This window comes from Camellia sinensis, chromosome 3 (genome assembly GCF_055761805.1).
Source record: "Camellia sinensis isolate YWXY chromosome 3, ASM5576180v1, whole genome shotgun sequence".
Classification (NCBI taxonomy): domain Eukaryota; kingdom Viridiplantae; phylum Streptophyta; class Magnoliopsida; order Ericales; family Theaceae; genus Camellia; species Camellia sinensis.
In genome coordinates, this window is record NC_138963.1 from 103,000,086 (window position 1) to 103,010,693 (window position 10,608).

Genomic DNA, 10,608 nt, shown 5'->3' on the forward strand with positions numbered 1-10,608 from the left:
TTAATTATTTGGTTGTGATGGACCAAGTCTTTTGTTTAGTTTTCAATATTAAATGTTTCTTAATTCTCCTTAAAATTAAGTAGCGACTCTTTCGATGTAAGATATCGAGTTGGTACAATATAGTGTGGAAAAATGCCTTATACCCAAAAAAGCAAACCGTCCACAGTAACTTATAACAACCTTGAGCATAGCTAGGGATGAAGTAATTATCATTTCATCATTGTATAGTAATTTATATATGACCACAAAAATGAATACATTTTGTATATGTTAAGAAAATGTTAAAATTACCACATAGTGCTGCCAAATTAGAATTTTCTGTGACCAACATTGAAATTTGGTCGGCAAGCGCGAATATGGAAGACCAAAAAAAAGCGGGAAAATGAAAAAAAAAAAATAGCTACTACAAAAATTTGGTGGTAGATAATAAAACAACGCCATTTTGAATGTAATTTAAGTAAATTGAAGGACAATGCCGCCTATATAGTTTTGTAGGAAAAAATTGGCCTATACTACCGGAGTGAATTTTTCAAACTCTTTGTACAGTATATACTGCGCACCACTCCTCATACACACCTCTTCATTATTTCTCCTACATGATTGCAGTCACCGAAGTCGCTCATCTTCCATCATCGCAGTCGCTTGTGTCACTTCTTCGACCAAGCATTAGCATCACTTCGAGAAGTACTTGGGCCTCCATTGTTAGGTACGTATATTATCTCTCTCTCTCTCTCTCTCTCTTTCAATCTTTGTATTTGTGTTCCATTACTCCTCTTACTCACATGGTTGCTCTCTCTTTTCGGACCTAACAGCACCACCATCACCATTTTTCTGCTACTACCAATTCGCCTATCTTCAAACAACCTCGAGATTAGGTATGGGTCCTCTCTCTCTCTCTCTCTCTTGCTCAATTTCTCTATTTTCCTTTGTTTTCCCTAATTTTCAAAACCATTTTTTTTCGTTTTCCCTAATTTTGAAAACCCTAATGGGTGAATGTTTGAATGGATGGACTAAAATCATACTCTCCAGACAATGCAAGAAATGAAAACTGATATATATATATATATATATATGTAAATATATGCATATTCTTGTTTGTTCTGGTTGGGATGACAGAACACAAGCAAGTATACCATATTTCCTTTATATAACTTGCTTATTAGTTGAGAATTTTGTGTATCACTGTTTATATGATCTGGGTTATCCTTGGATAGCATGATCAATAATTTTTATCTCATCGATTGCCTTGTATGTACATAAATATATATATATATATATATATAAAGAGGTTTGATCTTTTTCTTTGTGAAAATGACTCTTTTTCATTATTTTATTTTATTTTATTTTTGTTTTTTCTCCTCCCAAAAAGCATATTCTTTGTTTGTAGATTAGGCTTTGTTGTGTCCTTAGAAAAGTAATGTTCTGTCCTCCTATTTTTTTATTTTTTTCCTTTTAGAAAAAATTCTTGTTCTTATAGTGAAGGATAGTGCAATTCTTAGTAAACATTACGACTGGAACAATGAAAGTAATGAGGAATAGAAGCCAAACCAAGTAGCTTATAGGAGCAGGATTACAGAGCATTCTGTTGCATGTAATTGTGGTCAAATACTGCATGAAAGAAGTGAAATCTCACTTATTATCCTCTTTTTATTAAGGAGTCATCATATTTTCAAATCTGGATTATGCTTTTCTTTCATGTTTTCAAACAAGAAAGATATTGGTCTTTCTTGCCTATAGAGTTTTTGTTTTTCTTATTTCTACATTGATTGGAGTTTTGCATGTGCCAAGATTTTAACCCTCGACCTCCTCGCAAGGTGAAATGGTTCTAGCCAACTGTGCATGCCCCAATTGGTTCTTTCTTACCTATGGAGTTAATAAAAGTTGTGGCTTAGACTGTAATGCCAAAATTGAAATATAGACCTATGAACCTCCATTAAATTTTATTACTTCGTGTGTCATTTAGAAACAAAATTGTTTTTGCAATTATTTTGTGAATGGCTTCTTTGCTTGTTATTGGCATGTAAATTATTTTTGCTTTAGCATCTTTCCCTTGTATTATACACTTATTATCCACCCTCAAGACTACAAAATATATTTAAAATTATGAACCTCCATTAGATTTTATTAGTTCATGTCTTAATTAGGAAGACAGCGATTTTTGCAGTTATCTTGTGAATGGCTTCTTTGCTTGTTATTGGCATGTGAAAGCATCTTTCCTTTTTATTCTAACCTTGTTATCCACCCTTAAGACTACAAAATATATTTGTTCTACGTTCTTGTTAAGTGGCTCATTTATCAAAATATAGATTAGGCTTTGTTTATTTGGTTTAGTAATTTTAGTTTTCACCTGTCTATTGTTGGGTTCTCAAATTTTTTTTGAGGAAATCGAGGAGTAGCAGCAAAAAATGGAACTTCAAAATAATAATAAAAAAAAAAAAGATGTGCTAATTTGAGTTGAGTTGAGATAGAGATCTTTATTTTCTCTGCTTCAATCAAAAGAACTTATTTTCGTTGAACTTTGCAATGATTTCGATGGTTTGTTTTGTTTTTGTAAAGTTTATGTATCTTTGTGCTTCTAGTTTATTTCATAATGTTTCTTGAGTAAGCTTTTTATTATGTATATGTTTTCACCAAGTGAATTCTGAGCATATCTGATTAAACGTAGTACGTTTATATAGTTGATTTGTTTGGTGATTTGATTAGGACCTACTTCCTTAGGGATCTGATTGGTTATACACTATCGAGGTTAATTATTATTTATTGGCTATGAATCGGATGACTTGTGAGTTAGAATGATGGTTACCTTGAAAAGGCATTTCATGTGTGGTGGCAATTTACCTAATAGTGTCTACTGGTTCAATTATAAATCTGTCGGACGTGTGGCGTCATTGGCCAAGCCCTAACAACAGATTGAGATTTCAAACATGTTGTTGCCTTTCAAATGTAGAAAAATTTTAAGTGGTTTGAATTCCTACCCCTCAACTAAACAAAACCAAGAAATTTAGATATTTCATTTCATTTCTCTTTTCTTTCTTTCATCATCACTTTCACTTTCCTTTTCTTTTTACTTAGCAAATCCAAGTTTCTAAACATATGCACAACAACTTATATGCTATCAAGTCGCAGGCACTTTGCAAAAAATAAATTAAAATTGCTCTACATACCAAACCTGTAGGTTATTACCTAAATGGGACTGAATAGGTGTACTTGTTGCAATCCATCATTGATTTTTTAAATATGTGACATTGATATCTAAGGATGTGCATCCAGTTGATTTGTTTTTGTCTTAGGATGAAGATGCTCCATAATATTGTCTTGTTTCAATGTGTAAAACAATTATAAGATACATGGTCATGTCATTCTGTTTGTGATTTAACAACATAATAAACAGTAGCATCGTAATTTTTTCTTCCTTTACCAAATTGACATGAACAAAAACACAATAATGCTATATACATAGAACACACACATACATTAGTCATGTATGGAATTGTAAACTTCTTAACTACATTTGTTTTGAATAATGTGCACTTCAGTGTGTGACCAATGAAAAAACCTTTTATTGAGGGAATTGATTTTCAGCTTCTACATCTGCATATTAAATGATAAGTTTTATTATATGCCCTCTTTCCGAGCTAGAAAGGCATGTTTGCGCCCCTTAATCCAGTACCCCAAAGTGTCATTGAGTAGTTGTAGAGATGGCCAGAGGAAAAAACGAAAACAATCTTAAAGCTAATAGCAGCATCATTAGTACTAATAATGCAATTATTTGATGACTGTTGCAGTTGATGACATCAACAATTGTATAATAGATAGCATATTAAGGTATTGTTGCCTTTTAAATGTAGAAAATTTTAAGTGGTTTGAATTCCTATCCCTTTTCCCAAATTTTCAATTGTTTTTATATTTCTCTTAGCCTTTAGTCATTTCTTCCGGAAATCTCAAACTTCCAATATGCTTATTGATCATTTTGAATATTCAAATGTGTTTAAATATATGATGACCATGGATCTGAAATGCATAATGAATCATGCTTCTATAGTTGATTTTCCTTCATGAATTTTGGGAGGGACTATAAGTAACTTGTAGAAACTTATAGAATAATCACGGTACTCATCATTGTAAAGTTAAGCTCCAACTTGCATTTATTGTACCCTTGAGCTTAGAAATAAGCACTTAGAGGGAAAAATCATAAAATAACAAGCTGTACATACTTGAAAATCAGTATGAATAGCTTAGTAAGCATAAAAGTAACTTGTTGAAACTCACAGAACTATCATAGACCAGAGATATTAGTCATAAAGAAATTATTCCATCACCAATCCTTAACCTAGTTACGCATGTTAATTAAGTGGGAATTGAAAGAAGCAACAGATAATATATCAATCCAAATCATTAAAAATGAGTTGATAACATCTGTAAAAAAATAGTTGCCATTGTGTTTAGGATTCAAGTAATTTGTAGATTCTGTTGTTATTGTGTGTGTGTGTGTGTTTTTTTTTTTTTTTTTGGCTCTAACTAGGAATGCTTTGTTGTAGTGTTGATCACCATTTTGTCCTGAGGTTTAGCCCAGTGCTAACATTGTGTTGATTCTGATTGTGGCATGATTGCTACTGTCTTGGAGCTGGTTTGGTTATTTTATTTGTCTACTGATTTGTGGTGCTTCTATGGCAGCTTTGATGTTATTGGTTTAATTATTGTTTGGTGCTTTTAGCTCAACTCTGAAATAGGGGCAGCAGGGTTATAAGGTCTTAAGCATTGTAAAACATGACACCTTAGGCTATATTGGTTGTGTCTCTGGATGGCCTTTGTGCCATGGTGAAATTGAAATTGACACTAACCTTAAGAACAAGTTCTTTCTCTGCATGGGACAATGATGCAACCTAGAATTTGCCTGTGTTACCGATGGATGGTCTTCTCAGCTTTCTTCATGTTTTGGACAATGCTTGGTATAGTTTATTAGTTCATCTAGTGCACCAAGCTTTCATAGAACTCTAATTTTCTCCTGATGTGGAGAAATTGGAAATTGTGAAATGATGTGTGCTTTACATGTCATCATGTACACCTACTCATGTCTGGTGACGAGCAACACTTGTTTGATCACACCAAAGAAGCTTAAGAGGACCAACAACACTTATTGTGTGCTTCAGTTTCATTCTTGACACCCGTGAGAGTAAAATATTTACGTCTCACAAGAGTCAAGGACTCGGAAGTGTAGGTCACACCTCATGACTACTTCCTGCAAGAGTTACACCACCTATTTACTCACCTAGGCGATGAGGTAATTGCCTAACATGTATTATGAGACTCTGGGGTATTGTGGAATAGAGGCCAGAGATGAAGGCTTTGCTACGGTGCTCTCTCTCTCCTCCCCCCCCCCCGGTTCTCATGGGTCAAGCTACCTTAGGCTAGTCCAACTAAGAGAGAGACTTCACCATTGCAATCCCTGGCCAAGACACAGTTCTAGCAACCTAACAGATTTCCATACTGTTGCTAGCCTTCTCATACATATAGTTATAGTCTTGTGCTCACCTTCTATGAATAGATGGACATACTTCTCTTATGTCATGACTACAACACTGAGATTGAGGCTTCTATTTTGAATTCTGGATCTCTGTACTTTCATAGAGAACTGCATGTAAGTTTTAGATTCTTTCACTCTCTCTTTTGGTTGGACTGGTACATCTCTCTCCCAGGCTCCCTTGAGTCTCCGGTGCCTCTGGATGAGTTTTTCCACTTCTCAACAAACCTCCATAATCCTACCTACACTGGGTTCTAGCATCATGCCACATGGTTTCTCCTATACATTTTTGTTCAAAATGGTTAGCGTTTTTGTTTGATGTGTATATTTTATCACTATGATTCTTCAATCTTTATAATTTTATCATCTATATGTACATAAATATAAAAATATTGTATGCTTCTTTATTTGTGTTTTGTGCTCCATATTCTTAACATGAAAGTTATTGCATTGTTGTTTGGACTTGAGAATCTGAAAATACTTTACCTTTATAGGTTTCCATTTGGATGACTCAAAAGTTACTTTGAATGTTTGCTTGGGCAAGCAATTTTCTGGTGGAGAATTGTTCCTTTGGGGTGTCAGATGTGAAGATCATGTCAATACAGAAACTCAATCAGAGGTATGTCATCATTAAAAGCATTGATATTTGACTGAAATTAAGTTAAGTAATCATCTTTATCAAAAGCTTTTATTTGGTCTACAATCATAGAAAGGTCTCCACCCTTCTGGCTTTTGAAACAGGCACAGCCTGCAAGCCAACCTCCCATTTACTCATTTAGTGGTCTTTTTGTTTGTCAATAATAGTCTCATTGACTTACATTTGTCAGGAAGGCTCACTGTGAGACATTATACTCTGCAAGATTTTCATCATTTAATAACAAAAATATGAAAACTCCACAAAGATGTTTTTTCTAAATTTTTCAAGCCAGTATGTTCATCCATAAGAGGTCAATTCTTATAAACTGATGGATAACTAAGCTTGGCTGATAGTACTATGACAAAGCAAGTGCTTGACTCACTTAGCTTGACCAGGACTATATTAATGTTATGCCTTTTGCTTTCTTATTCTTTGTTTCATTTTGTAGTAGGATACTCATAAGGCCATAGGTTGCCCTCTGTTGTTTATAAACAAAAGGTGTATCTCCTTACTTTCTCATATACATTTATTTGAACCACAAACTCTTGTAATGTAATTATAATTAGTAAGAATTACAGGTAGGTTGAACCACAAAATATGTTGTTTCAATATCTTATGGTTCTAGGATTGGAAGGTTGAGGAAAGTAATAATAACGCCCGTGTTTAATGATGGAAAAAGATGGTTTAAATCTGGTTTTGGTGTTATTAGAAGCTAAGATGCAGAAAAATAACAACAAGAAGAAAATTCTAGGATTCACTCCTAGGAGCCTTAAGCATCACACCTGGGGTTTGATTGTTTCACATTTCATAAAGAGCTTCAAAAGTTTCATAATCAAAACATGTTCTCTATTGAATTAAACTAAATTACATTGCTTTATAGACTTCAAGGAATTTCCTACACTAACTAAGATTAAGACTTCTATACTGCTACTACATAGGAAATTAGATTTTATTTCCAAAATCTTATAAAAGTAAGACTCGAAAAAAACAAAAAAATATTTATCTTGACTCCAAGACTATAGATGGGCCGTACAACCCATGCCTGCAAATTACCAAAATACCCTTATGAAATTCTATAAAACTTGTAAGAAAATAACTAGTTCAATACCCAGCCTAAATGACTATAAATCTAGACTCTAAAAAGGCTAAAAGCTTTAGTACACATGATTCCAATTGGTCCCGAGTGGATTTGAATTTCAATTAATTACAATTTTCGAACTTTGTCACTTCTTTAATTTCATTGTTCTCAACCTTATTGTTTGCATCACTTATTGGAGTTTATTATTTTCCATTCATAGGAAATCTTAGACTATTCCCATGTTCCAGGACATGCAGTTCTTCATTATGGTCGGCATCGGCATGGTGCGAGACCCATAAAATATAGGCATAGGATCAACTTACTGCTACGGTGCAGAAGGTATATTGGTTCCTCACCTTTATTTGCATGCTTGTTGAACATGTGATTCTAATAATAAGAACTTGCTGCATTTTTTTTTTCTTCTTTTTCATTTGTTACCATTGGCACACAACATAAGTTGTTTGAATGTTATCTTAGCTTCTTAGAGTCCAGGCAACTTTGAATCAAAAAGCTTAGGAGGATCCAATAGGATGCACGGTTACATATTTAGACAAACAAATGTGATGAAAAAAGGCGAAAACGGGGCCATTTGGGGGCAACAATTGGAAACAGCCCCAATGTCATAACTGTCACCTTAGCCTAGGTTAAACAAACTTGTAAGACCCTGGGTTGCGTCGATAAGATGCACGGTTAGAGATTTATGCAAGAAATTGTCCATTGAAATGCGAAAATATGCGTAGTTAGAAGCAAAAAAGGACATATAATGAGTAAACCTCTAATGTAATAGACTTTTCTTGCCAACCTCATATACGAAAGATATGCTTTCAGCTTCATAGATATGCAACAGCTGGAGAAATAGGAGTTATTGCCAGTACTGAATAGTGTATTCACAAAATTATCATATAGCAAAAGGCTACATATATTTTCAGATCTGCCATGTTTTTTTTATCTTGTGCATACACAAGAAAAACAAATTCAAAGCAATAACACGCAATGTTGTGTAGTTAGAATGATACCATTTTATATCATACGATGCCGAAGCATGCCATTCATTTGTTTAATTTCCAAGTCATGCTTGAGTGTACATTCCATTCCTTTCTATGTCATGCTCACATCTTATGAGACATGAGGTTAAATTCCATTTCCATTTCATTCCTTGTCATGCTCGCGTCTTACGAGACATGAGGTTTAAAATTTCATTTGATTATGTTTCATGCTCGTGTCTTACGAGACAGGGTTTATTTCCATTTCATTTTGTGTCATGCTTGCGTCTTATGAGACATGGGGTTTTACATTTTCATCACATTCTTTGTCATGCTCGTTTCTTACGAGACATGGGGTTTAAACTTTTCATTTTGTTCATACCATGCCCACTTCTTACGAGACATGGGGCTTAAGATTTCCATTTCGTTCCATGCCATGCTCGCTTTTTACATGACATGAGGTTAAGATTTCCATTCCATTCTGTGTCATACTCGCTTCTTATGAGACATGAGATTAAGATTTCCATTCCATTTTTCGTGTCATGCTTGCATTTTGCGAGACATGGGTTTTTAAAATTTCATTCAACTTCGTTGTGTCTTTAATATTTAAAGTGCCAAAATTAAAATCACTTTTATCTAATAAGATGTGAGTTAGATGCCATTTTCCATTATATGCCGATGTCGCGAATCGATTACCATTTTTCTAATTTATGTCAATTAAGGCGTTGTGCTAGGAGTTTATGTATATTTTTTCATTTTTTTTTGTTTATGTTTACTTATGCGAGATGCCATTTCATGTCAGGTGTAGTGTGTGCCTTGTGATGCGTGCAACAAATATTTAAAATTATCATATATGCTTTATAAAACATATCGATATTGAGCTTGGGTTTAGAACATACACTCTAAAAGGTTATCAGTGCTTGGGATGAGTTACCACATGTGTAGGGCAAAGCAGCACATGTGGGAGCTTGGATTGTGTGACCACACAGACCCAGGTTGTGCAGGCGCACATGGCTTGTGCGGCCGCATGTCCTATTCGGATAGTCGGGGGCAAATTCAACCTTTCACTCAACCCAAATGGTTTAAATACCATTCCAGTCCTCCTTTCTTCCCGCCACAAGTTCGAAAATACTAATATTGTGTTTAGTGGAGGGATTTGAGAAGAGATTTAGAAAGGGAAATAGAAAATGTAGGTGAAATGTAAATAAAATATACCTAAATTTCACCTAATTTCACACACATTTTCCCTTTCTCTTTCCAAATCCCTCCCCAAATCCCCCAACCAAACACAGCGTAGCTCTCTCTCTCTAAGCTCTCATCTTCTCACTTTTGTCACTTTTTCACCACTCCGCGACCTAGATTCACATTCGACTTTTCGGTTCTCATTCCTCACGTTCTTCGTTTCGAACCAAACAGAATTTGATTATGACCACCCTACGACTATACTGAGGTATTTTGCCACCTTTTTACCCTCTCCAGTTTTGTCTTTACTTTTCCCGCAATTTTAATCACCTTTCATGAGTTTTTTGAACTTTTTTCATGGTTTTCACACTTTCTTTGGATTTTCATGCTTTCTCGGTGGTTCTGCACTATTTACCTCCTTGATAGGATTACTAAACTCATTCATCGACTTTCTTCACATTTTTGCATTTTTTCCCAATTTTGCTAACTTTTATAACTTTTTTCATTGATTTTTTCAAAAATAATTAATTTTTTCTCACTTCTTCTCACCTTTGCTTGCTTTAGGTTATCCATGGTAGGATGTAGATCCCTTTGACCTTGAGACTTTCGTCCCTCTGGGCCATGTTTCATGAGTCGGATTGCAACGATTCTATGAGGAGGACGTGACTAGTCCTTGTGATGTAGTATTGCGCGAGCCTGAGCAGTAGGTTTTTGTCACCTCTTTCCCGGTGTGCTATCTATCTTTACTCTCTTTATTATTCTCTTCCTTGCCTTGCCCTGAACTGTGAATCATCATTTTTTATTTTTTATTTTGGTTCTTGTAGAAGTGTTTCCATTCATTGCGGATTTTCGGCTATATCACTAAGGTAGTGGAGTGTATGAGCACCTCACAGTCGTCATTAGCTTCCTGATTGATGGGTTCGACTTCGGGCCTCTATGTGCTTTCCTTAGCGACGCCTAGGTTTATTATAGTCACCTGGCCACACTAATTGAGAGATGGTAGGATACTACTGATTCCTTCCATTTTTCGAGCTCTGAGAAGATGACGATGACTCTGGAGGACTTCACGATGCTGATCGGTCTTCTTGTCGGCAACTTTCCTATCCCTTTATATCTATTGTTGGTTGACCGGGAGGATGCTTTGGAGTATTTCTTGGGCGAGGCTCCTCTCTACACTATGTTGGAACAATCTTCTGTGTAAAAAATA

The 10,608-nt window shown here is 35.0% G+C and overlaps 1 long non-coding RNA gene across 1 annotated transcript; it reads left to right on the plus strand.

Annotated features, from left to right (window-relative positions):
- The first annotated feature begins 753 nt into the window (after positions 1-753).
- LOC145821087 (uncharacterized) lies at positions 754-8,056 on the plus strand. Its single transcript, XR_014363131.1, has 3 exons — positions 754-875; positions 6,016-6,140; positions 7,457-8,056. It is a non-coding gene; the product is annotated as an uncharacterized LOC145821087 (long non-coding RNA).
- The last annotated feature ends 2,552 nt before the right edge of the window (positions 8,057-10,608 follow it).